This window comes from Natator depressus, chromosome 10, assembly GCF_965152275.1.
Source record: "Natator depressus isolate rNatDep1 chromosome 10, rNatDep2.hap1, whole genome shotgun sequence".
In the NCBI taxonomy this organism is placed as follows: domain Eukaryota; kingdom Metazoa; phylum Chordata; order Testudines; family Cheloniidae; genus Natator; species Natator depressus.
Window position 1 is genome coordinate 50220122 of NC_134243.1, and position 18305 is coordinate 50238426.

Here is an 18305-nt window from a genome sequence, read left to right on the forward strand (position 1 = left end):
TATGGAAAGGGCCAAATTATGCTCTCCTCACTCATGTGAGGAAACTCAGTAAAGACAATGGGATTATTCATGTGAGTAAATGATCACAGGATTTGGTCCTAAAATGTACCTATAATACTCAAATGTATGAACTCACCAATACGCTACTAGCTAGGGAATCAGTTCTGCTACTGTTCTTTTTGTAATACTGTTACACTGGCAAGACAGGCGAGAGCAAAAAACCAACTCTTGTAGTATCATGGCAGGGAAACTCAGGGAAGTCATTCCTCTGTTGAATGCCTGCCAACTTGTACTGTCATCTAAAAGAACTTTGTATTTGCTATACCCTTGCACACCTGCTCAGTTAAACCATTAAAGGCCCCATCCTTTCTTGTTAGTGAAAGTTTTGCGTGAGCAGGACAGGTGGGGCCGAAATTGCAGTAACATTAAAATGTGTTGGTTTATGGACAGCTTAATTTTCATGAAGATAGTAGGGCCTAATCCCATCCTTCTGAAGCGGGCAAAAATCTCATTGACTTCAGTGGAGGTGTTTTGCCTGCATCAATAGTGCAGGATTGAGCCATACTGTGATCGATCATCTGTGAGAAATGGCAGGTAAAAGGTTTTTGTCTTTGCAAATGTTAGGAGCTGTGTTGAGCTCAGGAATAAATGTGGTCTGTGTGGAAAACACTATTTGCCTTTGCCTTGTGTCTGTAAAACTCTGTGAGTCAAATGTTCAATGAGTTCTGTCCACAAAAGACTAAATGGCTCCATGGTGAGTACACAGTTATTGGGAAAGTGGAGGTGAGTTTTAGCCAATAACTTGGATTATCTCACTATGCACAGAGGAAAGGATGCAGTCTTGTCCTGGGCTTCCTCAAAGCCACTGAGAGATGCATCCACTTATGCGGGGGCTGAATGTGTCCCAGGTCTCTACTGTCTGTAATTTATTATCTAAAATACTGCAGGGCTGTGAGAGAGCATTTCTGTGATGTGAATTGGCTAGATTGTGCTAACTCTGAGCATGTGTGCAAGGGTGGGAATGGATGCAAGGGCCAGACAAACCCAGTCCCTGAACACAAGGTGTGAAAAGCTGTTCCAAGCTAGCACCAAGACAGGCACTAACCTCTTCAAATGTATGTGAAGCAGCTGCTACCCTCTCACCTTAAGCCCCCAGACATTGAACCTTTCTCAGGTGCATACTGTGACTTGGTCACAGAGACCCCCTTGGGACTGTCACCTGAAATTACCTCTGAGCCAATTTTCCCTGCCAGCTTGGGACTCCAGAACCCTGTCTTGTTGAGCCAGACACGCTACTCCGCTGCAACACAGACCCAGGGTCTGAACTATGCCCCCAAACCTGCAGACTTTAAAACTGCTCAGCAGGTTTCCTGTCTCCAGCACCCGGATACCCAGCTCCCAATGGGATCCAAACCCCAAATAAATTCATTTTACTCTGTATAAAGCTTATATAGGGTAAACTCATAAACTGTCCACCCTCTATAACACTGATAGAGAGATATGCACAGCTGTTTTCTCCCCCAGGTATTAATCACTTACTCTGGGTTCATTAATAAACAAAAGTGATTTTATTAAGTATAAAAAGTAGGATTTAAGTGGTTTCAAGTAATAACAGACAGAACAAAGTAAGTTACCAAGCAAAATAAAACAAAACACGCAAGTCTAAACCTAATACATTTAAGAAACTGAATACAGGTAAATGTCACCCTCAGAGATATTCCAATAAGCTTCTTTCACAGACTAGACTCCTTCTTAGTCTGGGCCCAATCCTTTCCCCGGTACAGTTCTTGTTAGTTCCAGCTCAGGTGGTAACTAGGGGTTTCTCATGACTACAGCCCCCTTTGTTCTGTTCCACCTCCTTTTATATCTTTGGCACAAGGCGGGAATCCTTTGTCTCTCTCTAGGTACCTACCCTTCCTTCTAAATGGAAAAGCACCAGGTTTAAGATGGATTCCAGTATCATGTGACATGTTCACATGTCCCGTGAGACTTCATTACTCACTGGCTGGCACCCACATATACAGGAAGGCTTACAAGTAAACAGAGCCATTTACAACCAATTGTCCTGGTCGATGGGAGCGATCAAGATTCTAAACCACTATTAATGGTCCACACTTTGCATAATTACAATAGGATTTCAGAGTAATACTTCATATTTCTATCTTTGGATACAAGAATATACATTCATACAAATAGGATGAACACACTCAGTAGATTATAAGCTTTGTAATGATACCTTACAGGAGACCTTTTGCATAAAGCATATTCCAGTTACCTTATATTCACGCTCATAAGCATATTTCCATAAACATATGGAGTGCAATGTCACACACACCCCCAGGAGTTCCTGCTGGGGTTAGGCAGCTCTGAACCATTCCCTACCAAAGGCTATGGCTAAAAATTATCCCACAGTTTGTGGTTTGTTGTAGGCCTGGCTGTAACTTCTTTGACAAAGCGTTCCTCCCCAGTTGTGTACCCCCAGGAACGATATGTTATCATTACAGCTGGAAAGACATGTCATTTCTGTGTTCAGTGTACCTGACAAAAAGCCATGCAGATAAAATAAAAATGAATGATAATTATATGTCCAGTCAAGGCTGCAGGACTCTCTGTTCTGCTGAAGAACAGCAACTTAGACAATAACAGAATTTGTCACAATTGGTACAGAAGAGTGAAGTGGGCACCAAACTAATGGACAAATGGTAATATAACTTTTAGAAATTGTTCAGTGATATTCCTGGGAGTTTGATACTGGGAGAAAGCATACAGTTTCCTGTGACAATTCAGCCTGTTTATGCTGAATGGCAGCAGCGTATCCATCCAGAGCTCTGTAAAAATCAGCTGATGTTGCACTCCTATTGCACAGGTTATTTTGATTTTCATATGCACACACACACACACACACTTTTATACACATCTCTAAAATGAACTTCTAAAGCCCCTTCCCTCTGTGGAACTCAAAGCACTTTATAAACATTAATGGATTAATTGTAACTGGACTACACTCCTGTGAGGGAAGTAATTATGATGATCTCCATTTTAGATAGGGGAAACTTAAGGAAGATAAGCGACTTGCCATGTTTCATACAGGAAGTCTGTAGTTAGAACCGAGTCTGTAGATAGGACAGGGAGTCTGTAGTTAGGAATGAGTTAGGACTAACACACAGCTCTCTTGATTTCCACTCCTGGGCTTTAATCTCAAGAGCATTCTCAGCAGCACAAGGGTGGAGAATGCTTTTGATCATTCCCATGCTGAGGAAAGTGGTATGTGGATAGGATCTGGAGAACAAAAGGCCAGAAAACCTGACTTAATTTCTGAGGAGAATCTATTAAAAAATATTGATCTGGGAGAAGGTTATAAAACTCTTTAATAAGTTAGAGTCTTCGACATATAAGCTAGAGTTTCTTACAGCAGGCATCCTTCTGATGCACTCTTAGGTGACACAAAGTTAAGTGGTTTATGGTCAAGTTTCTGGTTGGCTGTGAGTTCCAATTTCATAGAGACATGTTAACAGAAGGTCAGAATGTTTGAACCTTTTTTAGATGTGGTGATTTGCCAAGCCTGATTCAATGCCTTTCTCTCTGGAGTCATTTCAGAGCCTTTCTCTCTGGAGTCATTTCTCCCTCTCTCCTATTAGTTCATTTCTGAGGGCATGCTGGAAACACTCAGTAATAGAACCAATAGCCTGAGAGAATCATTGACTTCATCACAGTCAGAGATGGGATGAATTTCTGCTAAACATACAGTATGCAGGTTAGGAGTACTTGTGGCACTTAAGACACTAACAAATATATTAGAGCATAAGCTTTTGTGGGCTACAGCCCATTTCATTGGATGCATAGAATGGAACATATAGTAAGAAGATATATATATACATACAGAGAAGGTGGAAGTTGCCATACAAACTGTAAGAGGCTAATAATGTCACGGCAAACCTGGTGGCTGACCTTTGTGACTTTGTCCTCACCCACAACTATTTCACATTTGGGGACAATATATACCTTCAAGTCAGCGGCACTGCTATGGGTACCCACATGGCCCCACAGTATGCCAACATTTTTATGGCTGATTTAGAACAATGCTTCCTTAGCTCTCGTCCCCTAATGCCCCTACTCTACTTGCGCTACATTGACGACATCTTCATCATCTGGACCTAGGGAAAAGAAGCCCTTGAGGACTTCCACCATGATTTTAACAATTTCCATCCCACCATCAACCTCAGCCTAGACCAATCCACACGAGCGTTCCATTTCCTGGACACTACTGTGCTAATAAGTGATGGTCACATAAACACCACCCTATACCGGAAACCTACTGGCCGCTATATTTACCTACATGCCTCCAGCTTCCATCCAGGACACACCACACGATCCATTGTCTACAGCCAAGCTCTACGATACAACTGCATTTGCTCCAACCCCTCAGACAGAGACAAACACCTACAAGATCTCTATCAAGCATTCTTAAAACTACAATACCCACCTGCTGAAGTGAAAAAACAGATTGACAGAGCCAGAAGAGTACCCAGAAGTCACTTACTACAGGACAGGCCCAACAAAGACAATAACAGAATGCCACTAGCTGTCACCTTCAGCCCCCAACTAAAACCTCTCCAGCGTATCATCAAAGATTTACAACCTATCCTGAAAAATGATCCCTCACTGTCACAGATCTTGGGAGACAGACCAGTCCTCGCTTACAGACAGCCCCCCAACCTGAAGCAAATATTCTCCAGCAACCACACACCACACAATAAAAAAAAATAACCCAGGAACCTATCCTTGCAACAAAGCCCGATGCCAACTCTGTCCATATATTTATTCAAGTGACACCATCATAGGACCTGATCACATTAGTCACGCCATCAGGGGCTCATTCACCTGCACATCTACCAATGTGATATATGCCATCATGTGCCAGCAATGCCCCTCTGCCTTGTACATTGGCCAAATCGGACTGTCTCTACGCAAAAGAATAAATGGACACAAATCTGGCATCAGGAATCGTAACTTTCAAAAACGGGTAGGAGAACACTTCAGCCTCTCTGGCCACTCAGTAAAAGAATTAAGGGTGGCAATTTTGCAACAGAAAAGCTTCAAAAACAGACTCCAATGAGAAACTGCTGAGCTTGAATTAATATACAAACTAGATACCATTAACTTGGGTTTGAATAGAGTCTGGGAGCGGCTGGATCATTATACATATTGAATCTATTTCCCTGTGTTAAGTATCCTCACACCTTCTTGTCAACTGTCTAAATGGGCCATCTTGATTATCACTACAAAAGTTATTTTCTCCTGCTGATAATAGCTTATATTAATTAATTAGCCTCTTACAGTTTGGCAACTTCCACCTTCTCTGTATGTATATATCTTCTTACTATATGTTCCATTCTATGCATCCAATGAAGTGGGCTGTAGCCCACGAAAGCTTATGCTCTAATTAATTTGTTAGTCTCTAAGGTGCCACAAGTACTCCTGTTCTTTTTGCAGATGCAGAATAACATGGCTGCTACTCTGAAATATGCAGGATAGGCAGTCCAGAGAGAAAAAATTACAGACCAATGAAGAATTCAGAACACCTGCATTGGAGGCCTGGCTGAATATGTCTCGGGTGACAATCAGTACTAATGTGTCGACTAAATTTGTGGCAAGAATTTAATATTTGGAAAAAACAGATGTAGGCTCAAAAATGTGGAATCCCAGCAAAGAAAGGAAGTAAGGATTTAATTTTCTTCATTAAAGTTCTTATTCCCAAACTGCTAAAGCTGAACATGCAGAAGAATTTTTTTTCTTATCAGAGAAAAACTGCTTTATACCCAGCCCCCTCACAGCCCTGCACCAGTGACCAGCTTACTTCAGCTGTCTGTACTCTGGGCTAGAATCTCAGCTGTACCAAGTCTAGACTCACTGCAGTGTGGGAAGGGAAGGCCACCTTTGTGCTTCCAATTCTGGGCTATCCTGGGGTCAAAATGACCCCCAGCATAAATTAGAGCAGCCTATGGGCTGTTCTAAACTATGCCATCTATAGCCGTCCCAGGGTAATCACAGTAATCTAAAAACTGGCAAATTGTAGCTATTATACATAATTTAGAACAACTTGTGTGGTGTCATTGCTCCGCATGGCACAAGTCTGTGTAATAAATGGATTCATGAAATTTGAACAAGCACAGTAATGACTGAGACGCTAATGACATTTAACTGGATTTGAAAGAGACAATATAAGAGAGCAAATTTCCAAGTAGAGATCATGATTAATATGTTATTGTAGGGGAAACCCTAGTTAAAACTCCTGATAGGTGTCTGTACAAAGAAAATGTTTCTGCAATAGCAACTAAACAGCTGCAGAAATAGTTAACATGGAATAGGTTCAGATGCTTATGTGATTTACAAGCTCATTTGAGCAATTCTCTGGGTTATTATTGATTACCAAGCACGTGTCCATTTTATGTGCTACTTGCTGATGTGGCGAGCAATTGAATCCATCCTTTGTTTCTATGAAAGTAAGCCTAACTGATTAATGTTGTCCTACTCCAGCTGGCTGATTGAAACCACAGCCAATCTAACTGCATTGACAGGCACTTGTCACTGGTGATGAATCTCTATAGCGGCAATGAAGTAATTTGTTCAACAGGATCCTCCCACATCTTAGTGTTTTTATCTCTTTGGCTCACTGCCAGAGATTGGTTGCCTTATGGCATTGTCTAGGTCTCTAGTCCCTGTTACACTGGCTGGGTCTCATCATGCAATGGATTTGTGCGGTTGTCAGTTTCTAGGCTCAGGAGGTTTCCTCCCGATGACTCTGAATTAATAATATTCTACTTCCTGGGAATCTTAATCTTCTTGATTTTTTTAAAATTACTTAGCCTTTGATTTTAGCAAGGCCCCTTCACAACGATCGCTGTTAACATTATGTGATCTTAGTCTCACAAGCTGGGAAGTATTAGCTAGTGTGTTTGATCTTCCTAAGCCATCTGACAGAAGGAAAATCTAGAAGATCATTTGTAGAAGGTAAAATAGGTTTCTGCTTATTGTGGTCATTGTTTGTCTCAAAAACTTTTTTATATATGCAAACATATATTTCAGTGTACAACCTAGAGATAGATTGAAGCCAAGGCTGATGAATTGCATCACTTTTGTTAAAGCAGAAGTTTTGTTTGGAGACTTTTCCCTACAGTATTTCATTTAGTGAATCTAGCTTGTGGATGGTGATGGACTGACGGCTCTGGGGACAGGAGGTCTTTGTCCACAGTTAGAGAGCAGACAGCAGCAATGCAAGCTTCCCCATGCTGCCCTGTTAATGTGCCTGATCCCTGATCACTGACCTAGAAGGGAACGCAGGGACTATGGCTCAGATTTTCAAAGGTATTTAGGCACTTAACTCCTGTTGAAGTCAATGGAGTTACATACCTAAATATCTTTGAGGATCTGGAATTATACCCATTTAATCATTGGCCCGTTCACTGAGACTGATAGAAGGAATGCAAATGTAATGGTGTTTTGTATGATCTGGAGCATGTGCACTATGACAGAGAACTGGTCTGAGACCATCAACTTATTTCACATAAACAGTAGAACAACCTTTACAACTGGTAGGGACTATTGGTCACTGTTGACTTGGAGCAGATATGAATGAGCGACCCAAGGAAATAGGTTCTCTGTCCCATTATCACTTCCCTGATTCATCCAATTACTCAGCTATATTGTTTTAACCTACAGTTCAGACTGTGCTGTTGTAACGTCAGGATCAAATCACTTTGTTATGGGGGCATAAAGCAGGCAAGCAGTGCCTCTGATGTCAATGGAACTACTCAGGCTTAAAGTTTAAGCATGTGCATAAGTGTTTGCAGAATCAGGATTTAAGAGAATGCATGGGGGGAATAGCACCGCACAGGTTTATTATACAAAGGTCAAGTTTTTAATAGTGGTCTCTAGTCAGCTGAGACACAGGAGCAGTTCATTTCAATGTTCCTAGCATTACAGAGGCAGAAGAGCCACCAAAGTTACATGGAACAAAAATCAAGTGTCTCCTTGGCTTAGGGAGGCACAGTGACAATGGGTCTCCTATCTCTCCTTCTCAGAAGCTGGCAGGCAAAGAGTTAATTCCCTAAGTTTCTTTCTCTCTACCTTGTTGTGTGCTCACAGGGTTGGTTAGTATTAGGGTATGTGATGATCCTGTAAAATGTAGGCTCTGTTTCAGTTTTATGTTTTGTTTAATCCAGGCGATTTACCTGGGAGGTAGGCACACACAAAAAGACTCAATGAGGCAGGTAAAAGACAACCACAAAAGCACAGTTGTCATGGTTAGTTTTGTGAAGAATCCTTCGTGCTCTCTTCTCTTTTGTGGAGTTTTCTCAATACGACTAAACTAGCGTGAGCATCACCCTTCCAAGCCCGTGAGTGTGCTCTATTTCCCCCTCTGTAACAGAGATGGTTATGCAACATGCTTATGTTTAGCTTACAGCAAAATATCCAGTAACATACGTGGTCCAAAATTTAGACTTTGTGTCAACAAACCTTTACCAAATGTAAGAGCACTAGGAATATGGGTGTGATTTTTGAAATTCCAATGGAAAACTTTTGTCTTCTTAAAAAAACTAAAACCAAAACCATTCCTCAGAGGTGTCTGCATCCCAAATGATGAAGCCTTGTGCTAGAGCATGGAACCTAAAACTGAGACTTATGAAGAATTCAAAGTTAGTTGCCACTTTTGAATATATGAGTAACAAAAACATTGTATTTGATTAGATAGTAAGCTCTTTGGGCAGGGGCCAGTCTTTTGTTTTGTTTTGTTTTGTTCTGTTTATACAGCACTTGGCACAAGGGATCCTGTTCTCTGAGTGGTGCTCCTAGATACTACAGCGACACAAATGATACATAGTAATGATATTAGGAACATTGGAATTGCCATAACAAATCAGACCAGTGATCTCTCTAGTTCAATATCTTGTGTCCAACAGTGCCGGTGTCCGCTGTTTCTGAGGCAGGTGCAATAAACCCCGCAGTGGGTAGCTATGGAATAACTTGGCCCCAGGGAAAGGAGATTGGGAAATAAAACATTAGTTAGATGCTTGTAGATTTCAAGGCCAAAAGAGACCATTATGACCATCTAGAGTGACCTCCTTCATAGCACAGTCCCTACAATTTCACTAGCTGTAACCTGCATTTAGTCTAGGGTGACCAGGTGTCCCGATTTTATACGGACAGTCCTGATATTTGGGGCTTTTTCTTATATAGGCTCCTATTATGCCCCACCCCCGTCCCGATTTTTCACACTTGCTATCTGGTCAGCCTAATTTAGTCTAACAGGGATGGTTTGTGATCTGAAGCATGGGTTTATATTCCAATATTGCCAGCCCCAAACATTGAAAAATCATGAGTTAGGGCCTAAAAGATCATTTGATTTCTAAAAATAAGGTTTTTTGGGTGCTTTTAATTTGGTTTCTGGTTTCTGAGCCTTTAGAATTTACATTTTCATGCTTTTTCCACAACCATGAGGGCTAGTAACTGTTTTTAAAATGAAAGCTGAGATTCTCATGTAATAACATGACTCCAGGAGCTGGGGCTTTAAGAAAATCAACAAATATTGTGAGACTCTTGATACAATCATGAGTTAGCAACACGGATATCCCTCCCAAAACTCTTGGTCTTTTAAATATCCTTATTATAACTCTGGACATCCTTAGCCATATAAATGTCCAGTCTTTTTTATTAGTTTTTCTTCATTGTCCAAGCTCAGTGAAATGCAAAAATTAAACAAGCAGTGAGAACTAAAATAGACCTTTAAAATCCTTTCATCTAGAACAAGGTAAGATGTCAGTAGTACAGGGAAGAAAAATTGTTTTAAAATAGCATAGTGCTCAGAGTCCTTCCTTAATATTAGGGAACCCCAAAGTCGGGATTTGTATATTATTATATGGAAACAATCTATGGGCTTCAGAATTATTTTCTCTCACAACATGTAAAAAGGCACATAAGTCTTAGCACTGTATGTTGTCAATATCACATGTACAGCTTTGTGTAGCAAATTACTCAATCTGCTCTGGACAGTGCTATGGTTAAAAATTCAGGGCTAATTTATCAAGGATAATTGACCCTGAAGAAATCTGTGGCCTGTATTGCTTCTTATTCTGCTACTAATTTGAAAACTATAATGAGGAAAAATGACATACAAGTTCTTGCACTGCAAAAATATATGGTGATCTAATAGCACATTAGTAATACATAGTCACAGATAATGGATGAAGATGAAGAACAGACTCCTACAAAAAGCTGACAGGCAGCAGTTTATGTATCAGTACTCTGGGGGAGGAAGGGTTGTGTGTGTGCAGTATCAACAAGATAGGACCTCACTGAATATGGGGCCCTTGGTACTGATGGCAATAACTAGGTGTTTAATTTTGTATATAAGAGCCACAAGTTCTTTCTTTTTACTCCATCACCCCTAGGGGATCTCTGGGGCAAAAGATCTCTCTTCCCCTCTGATTTGGGCATAGTCCACAGTATTCCAAGTGGCCCACTTCTGGAAACATTATATTACATTTTCCTTTTTCAAACTTTTATAATTTTGGCACTTATTCTTGAAGAAAAATACCTGGTAGTATTTCCCCCTGTAAGACATATTGTGATATGGTATAGAGGGGCTCATGGAGCTTATGAGTCACTGCTCCAACAGAAACAGGCGCTCTGTTCAGGGATCTACATGCAGATTGGGGGATAGAATTCATCTCCGAACCCCAGGGCAGGGTATGAGGAAGCAATCTAATCTAGTGGCAGAATACTAGATGGGAATCAGAAGACGGCGGTTCTGCTCCCTGCTTTACCACTGACTTGCTTATATGACCTTGGGCAAGGCACTTTATCACTATGCTTTTCATCTTTAAAATGGAAATAATGAATCGTGTACTTCTTTGTAAAGTGCTTTGAATTATATAAATGGAAAGGGCTTTATAGTAGCTAGGTTGAATTATTTCTAAAATACCTATCACCTAGATCCATAGGCTCTGCAGCCCCTAAAATCCCCAGGCTGGAATAGGAGCTCTGATTCTTAGGCATCCACTAGATAATGGTTTGTGGACATCAGATCTGCTTTTATGGTGGACCACTGGCTACACCCCTTCCCTTTGCCCAAATTCTTTCCCTCCTCCCCCCAGTGGAGCTTGTGTGGATCCCAGCTAAGCCACTGACATGGGGTGTAAAGTGCACCTGATAGGTGTTGGATTGAAATTCACCACTCAGCAGATAGGTCTAACAAATCTTTGTTAAGGCAGAACACCACAAGCAGGGATCAGTTCATTACAATTGGGAGCATATCAGGACGATCTCACTATTGTCTCTCCAGCACTGGACAATTAACAGCTTCTGCTTCCCTTTATTAAGCTGATTTTATATAGCTTTTTTTTTAATACATATGTATTAGTTTCTCATTTCTCTATCAGTTCTCTAGCCCTGTCAGTAAAAGTATTGTGCCAACTTCCAACTTTATGCCGGTCTTTTCTAGCTCTGTAGTTGCTTGCATCTTCTGTTTTCCTCACAAACTTGATTACTCTGCAATTTCTTACACATGCGCCACACTTAGGGTGACCAGACGTCCCATTTTTAAAGGGACAGTCCCATATTTAGGCCCTCCTGCAGGTGTCCCTACTTTTTCTTAGAAACGGGCAAATTGTCCCGTATTTTCTGTCTCCCACAGTGAGTACTGGTGGGTCCTGCTGCTGGGTCCTGCTGCTGGGCGGATCTTTGCTCGCCAGCTGCCTGCCCACCAGCAGTGAGTGGCAGGGTCCAGTGATTGACGATGGGGATGGGTGTGCAATGCTGATGGCGGGGCAAAGCTGCAGCGTGTGGGGTCGGCTGCTCCCCCTGCTGTTCCATCAGTGCAGCCCCTGCTGCGTGCCGGCTCTCAGCCAGCAGGACCCTGCCCCCATCCCGTTTCTGGACGGCACTGGCTGTGAGCTGCGGTGGCCGGTGAGTGTTGGTAGGTGCCAGGGGGTTGCTGGTTATGTGTTGCCTCTGCTGCCCACCTATTGTCCCTTTACGTGCTCCCCCTCTTGCTGTCTTCTCCCTGCTTTGCCCCTTCACAGCCCCCAGCCCCGCTGCTCCTCCATATCCCCACTGGCAGGGTGCAGCCTGCTCCCAGCTCTGTGCGGAGAACCAGCCCCTAGCTGGAGTGCTAAGCTCACCAACAGCCTGGCTGGAAGGCTCCTTCCTTCCCTCACTGCCTCTGGCTGGGCTGGCGCCCTTGGAAAGCCCAAGACCCTTGGGACTGGGGCTCTGGCCAGGAGGAGCCAAGCCCCGCATATGCTAAAGCCTGGCACAGCACTGGCACAGGGAAGCCTCTCCGCCCCTCAGCTAAGCTCTGGAGTGGCAAGGGGGGAAGTGATTTCCTGCCTGTTCATGCCCCGACCCTGCAGGCTCCACAGCAGCCCCCTGGGCAGGGGCTTAGCACCCTTTTCACCTGCTCCGTTCTCTAGGCACCCTCCCCTGCTGAGCCACCTCTCTGGCTGGGTTTGCTGAAGCCCCTGCAGTCAGGTTCCCTGGGCCCTGGTGCACAAAATGCATCCTTAGGGATTAACCTCTTCCTGCCCATGCTGTAGTTGGGGAACAGGTGGCAGCTGGGTTCTGTTGGTGGCCTGCAGCAGCCTGGAGGTGTTAGCTGCCTCCTGATACTGCATGGGCAGGAAGGGACAAGCTGCTTCCAGCCACAGGGGAGTGGGGGATGGGTGGGAAGAGATGAATTCTGCAAAGACACGGGCTAGGTCATCCCTTCCCTTCCCCCTCCCGCCCCATGGCTGGAAGCAGCTCCCATCCCTTCCCTCCCCCACAGTGCCAAAATGCTGCTGCTGGCCACATTCTGATATGAATCCTGGCAGAAATCTGGGGAGCAGGGGAAGACGTGTTGCCTTGGGAAGACACGGCGCCAGGTACCAGGAGAGGTGGGTCCATCCCGGGGGCCCAGCCAGGCATGCAGGGCGGAGAGCACCAGGCAGGGTGGGTCTGATCGGTCGGTCACCCCCCCCAACCCCTGTGTGAGAGAGTGTAGGGGAGTGTGTGTGTGTCCTGTCTCCCCGTGTGAACCCTAAAGCTTTAAAGATAAAAAGGTAAGTAAAACGAATCCAACTATGCAGTATTTCTTTTTAACAGAGGTTCAGTCAACTTGATGTTAATCTGAATGTTTGTACTGCATAGCTCTGATAGCCATTGAACTTGCTTGAATATGAGTAATTTTACCAGGTGTCCCATATTCAGCATAAGGAAATATGGTCACCCTAGCCACACTACATATGGTCAAATTGTAAACCTGTTAAATCACAACAGGCTTCTGTCAGGCTTAAATACACCTTCACTCCCAACAATAGGGAGCTGTCTACTCTTGTACAGTGGAGAACAGGGCCTTCTATGCCTATTGGTGAATCTTCTCGTATCTGGATAGTACACTAGGGTGTAAAGTTCTCCCTTCAAATCTAGGGCTTATAATCAATAAGACTCTTACTGAATCAGCTAATGGAGGTTTTTTCTTTCTGCTGAAAGGCTGGATGGCTAATGGATTCTGCAGTACCATTGATGTTCTTGCTTAGTTTTCATTCTGGTTCGCATTGGGTTCAGTTCCTCTCTGTTTCCAGAATCCTACCATTTATGCCAATGGTAACACCAACATGACTTCTTTTTAAAATTGAATATAAACTAGCAGCTGAATTTGTCCATGTGAAAGTCTTTGGGAATGCTCAGGAATCAGCTCCCTTGCTTGCCTGCTAGGCTAACTTGCAGTAAGCTGTCATGGCTATGCTTGCATTTACTCCATACAAGAGGATTCAACGTGCTTTCCAGTTTCATTCACGCAACAACTTGCGATGGGCCAAATTCACACCACCCCTCTTGCACACACATAACCCAAAATAGGGTGCCTGGAGAGGAAGTGCGGGGTACTCTGGGCCCTACTTCTGGCTTCATCAAAACCAGTTCAAGCTCTACAGTTTCTCTGCTGTTCGGACTGTGGAGTTAAACCTGTTGCTGAGCTGTTAGAACTGTGGGTGATGAGTCGAAGTAAGGGCTGGTAAGAAGGAACAAGATTGGCTCATTCGTAGGCTCCTTGATGCACCCCTCCCCCATTTCACCAAGATCATTCCAAGCAGTGGTAGGAGTAAAGGAATTGGAGGAGAAGGCCTTAAGTTCACAGTAACTGCTTGGGCAGGACAAGAGACGAGGTCAGGTCAGGACAACGGATGAGGCTGGGGCACCACTTCTCAACACTTTCCACTGGAGCTCCTGGGCAGTCCCAGCCACAGATAAAGTTACCTGCCTGGCAGAGAACCTACGGGAAGGTGTCAGGAGTTAGCGAGGATGGATTATCTCATAGCGAAGATCACTGAACTGAGACTAAGGAAGTCAATCCTTGTGTCTGCCATAGATGTCGTGTGTGACCTTGGACAGGTCACTGAATCTCTCTTTGCTTCTATTCTCCACCTATAGATACGGGGATAGATAATACTCGCTCTGTCTGGCTTCTCTATTTAGATTGCAAGCTCTGCAGACATAGGTGCTAGTAACTAGGGGTACTGGTGGTGCTGCCGCACCCCCTGGCTTGAAGTGATTTCCATCATATCCAGGGTTTACAGTTCGGTTCAATGGCTCTCAGCACCCCCTCTATACAAATTGTTCCAGCACCGCTGCAGAGCAGGGAAAGTCTCTTGCTGTCTGTATATACAGTGCAGTAGGGACCTGATCTTTTTTGAAGCCTTTAGGTTCTGTTGTAACATGAATTGCACATAGTACTACTCCCTGCTCTCCCTTTAGGTGAATACTCTTTCGGGTGCATGGAGCCTAGCTAACTCAAGGAGGTGGAATTCACCAGCAAGAGTGAACCTGGCTTTACAAGTGGAGTGATTAAAGAACTGGGAAAGGGATGTACTGAATGTTGCAAATGACAAATTGTATTTAACTTAGAACCCCTCAATAAAACAGGGAAATAGATGTTTCTAGAAAACAGAAAAAAAAACTGTACAGAAATGTAAACAGAGCACTGTCTTGGCGTGCTCTTATCAATTCAGTAAGGCACCTGGGGATAAGAGATGGCACTAATGACACCAGAAATGGTAACAATTTATTGTGAAATTCAACTCGCTGCATTTTCCTGTGGCAATTATCTATTGTGATACATCACAGTCTGACTGCCTCAAAACCCTAATATATCCTGAGTATCATAACAGAAGTTGTGAGGAAGCAATATTTCATACCAGGCTGTTATGTTTCCCTAGATACACAGACCAAAACATGCTCTTACAGCCTCGATGACTTTGGTCACATAAAGAAAACAAGGAGCTGATCCTCGGATAGGACTCCATGTGGGGAGTGAGGGAACCCATGTCTAAAAAACCCCCTTGCAGGATCTGGGCCAAAGAGAGAGAAAAGAGCACATTTCCACGAGAGAGAGAAAGCAGAGTGTGAATCTCAGATCCTTGCATTACATAATAAAAAAGGCTTGTGAAAATAGACATTCTTGGGGTTAAAGTTGGAGCTAAACCCAGTGAAAATGGGTTATTCCATGGGCTGAAAAGATGCTCGTATCTGATGCATAGTGTCTAGAACAACAAAAGCATGGGAATAGCACTATCAAAGGCTGAAAATCATGGGAAGGAGGAAGGAAGGAATGGAGGCTTCTTTGGATCCTCATGTTTCCTCCTACTACTAGTGTGACGGTTCTGAGAAACTTTATCTATAACCAACATACATTATCTGACAGACAGTAACCCAATCAGTGGCATTTTATTTACTGTATAACTGTCTTCACTGAGTGCAGAATATTATCTGCAGAATAGATCAGAGTGGGAGTCAGTTAACTTCCTGTTGCTAGTGTATGATCTTGGGCAACTGACATCATCTTTCTTTCTGCCATAGTTTTGCCATCTGTACAATGGGGATATATATACTTACTTGCCTCCCAGGGCAGTGTGAGGTTGAATTAACTATGCATTGCAAAGTGCTCCGAGGTCTTTGGATGGAAACTCTTTGAATACAACTGTTACGTGTCGTAATCACTGAGTATGTCTCAGTTCTCCAATCGCACTTTTACTTAAATTATACTAAATGCACATTTTCCACTGAAAGATGACTGAGTACACTTACTTCCCCCAGACCTATACACTGTGGAGAAGGATTTAAAGTCTAGATCAGGGATTGGCAACCTTTGGCACGTGGCCCCCAGGGGTAAGCCCCCTGGAGGACCGGGCCAGTTTGTTTACCTGCCGCATCCGCAGGTTTGGCCGATCACAGCTCCCACTGGCCGCGGTTCACCACTCCAGGCCAATGAGGGCTCCGGGAAGCGGCAGCCAGCACGTCCCTCGGCCCACCCTGCTTCCCACAGCCCCCATTGGCCTGGAGTGGCGAACTGCGGCCAGTGGGAGCTGTGATCGGCTGAACCTGCGGACCCGGCAGGTAAACAAACTGGCCCGGCCTGCCAGGGGGCTTACCCTGGTGGGCTGCATGTCAAAGGTTGCTGATCCCTGCCCTAGCTCAATCCTTGGTCGTGATCAAAATGGAAACAGTCACACAGAACCCGGTAGGAACATGGGTGTGTTTGGACCTTTCTATTGTCTTCTTGCCTCAGAACCACATAGATTCTGTGCAGCTCAGTGCAGCAGTGAAGGCATGTGCACAACCTGTCTCTCCTGTAATTACTGATGGTGGCAAATGGTTAAATTGTCTCCTGTAAGGCAGTCGGCGAGCTATGGTATTTCTGTTATGTGTTTTGTCAATCTAATTTTCCAGCAGACAAGTTTTTATTCCGGTAAAAATGTTTCTGTTGGCAAGCCCGTCTGTTTCTATTTCTCCCTCTAGACGGGTACAATTTGGCAAATACCCAACCCTGCAAGTACAGGTGTTCAAGAATGCTTGGCTCTCCCAGCCAGAACACACCAACTTTGTAAATAAAAGTTATAATGCTTGAGATGGACTGAGCCTGGCCAGCAAACTAGTGGGGGAACATGGTGCCAAACAGCATGCTGCAGAGGGGGTGGGCAAATGCACCCAACAAGCCTCAAAGCCTGCAAAGGAGGGAGAAACTGGTGCATTCTCTTCTCTGCCCTGTATACTACAGGATCCCTTCTGTTCCTGCCTCCCAGGGGGTGAAAGATATGTGCACCGATGGGAAGTAGCTGCTCAGCATAGCATGCTTTCTTCAGCTTAGAGTGGATTTCCAAGCAGAAATCTGCCTAGGAGTCATACTGGCCATACCAGCAGTGACCCCCATCTAAGGGGCTGGAAATCCTCCATGTAAAGGGAGGAAGTGCAGCAAACTACTGATGAGGGAGCACGCAGCTCTTACTAGAGCAAGCTGCAGTGCGAAAAATGCAGAGCTGAAACAGTACAATGGCTCTTGTTCTATACACACATTCTTACACCATCACCCCACATGGGGTGCTCGAGATCCACACAATTAAGGGGAGAAACCCCCTGTATGTTCAGTTTATGGGGAAACTCATGAGATTGTGCCTAACAGGCTGATTTTGACGAAGCCCTGTTAGTAGATTGTAGATCTTTCTAACCCACATGAGAATAGCATATAACCTGAAAAGTCCGTCGTGCTGGCTCTAGTTTTTGGTGGTTCTAGTTTTTAACTAATGTTTCTAGTTCCCTGATGCATGGAAAATGTGGCTTCCATACACGTTTTCATCCTCTGCATCCCCATTCAGGTGCGTCTTTTGGCAAAACTTTTCCCTTTAATACTCCAGTTGGGATGCACCTTTCCTGGCAGTCTCAGCTGAGACAGGGACTGAACTGTTCTGCTTTCCAGGGGTGGTTCCTAGATGTCAGAGTTGAGACACAGTGGCAAGATGGGGAGTGTGGGCAGGGTGCATTGTGGCAAGGGGAATATGAGAGTCTTAAACAGTGCTGTGAATAAGTATGACTGTAAGGTTGGGAATAGCCACACTACATTCGCTGAAAGATAAAGAACAAATCCTCCCTAATGCATGAACACAATGTTCACAGTAGTTTAATTATTCTAAAACAAAATGGTCATCATGGCTGGCTCAGGAGCTTGTCAACACCGTATGTGGTTTGAAGTGGAAGTGTTGGTGAGGCTGGTGAGAGAATATTTAATATTGGTTTGAGTGGCTTTACAATTTACTTACTGAATTTATAGAAGGAATCAAGCTACATTTGACATGTCTACTAAAAAATTGGCTACATGCCCATCTACCTGCCCCTTCTCTTTCCTTTCCCTTTCTTATACTATTTTATTGTAAACCTATTTTTTAAAAACAATAAGAAGTTCTCCAGTGTATTTCTATTCAGTGTAGAGAAGATTTAAA

General features: G+C 43.8%; 1 protein-coding gene across 1 annotated transcript in view; it reads left to right on the forward strand.

Moving 5' to 3' along the window:
* The window catches only part of CIB2 (calcium and integrin binding family member 2), a 100282-nt gene that overhangs the window by 16320 nt on the left and 65657 nt on the right, over positions 1 to 18305 (forward strand). The gene's annotated exons all lie outside the window — the stretch shown is intronic.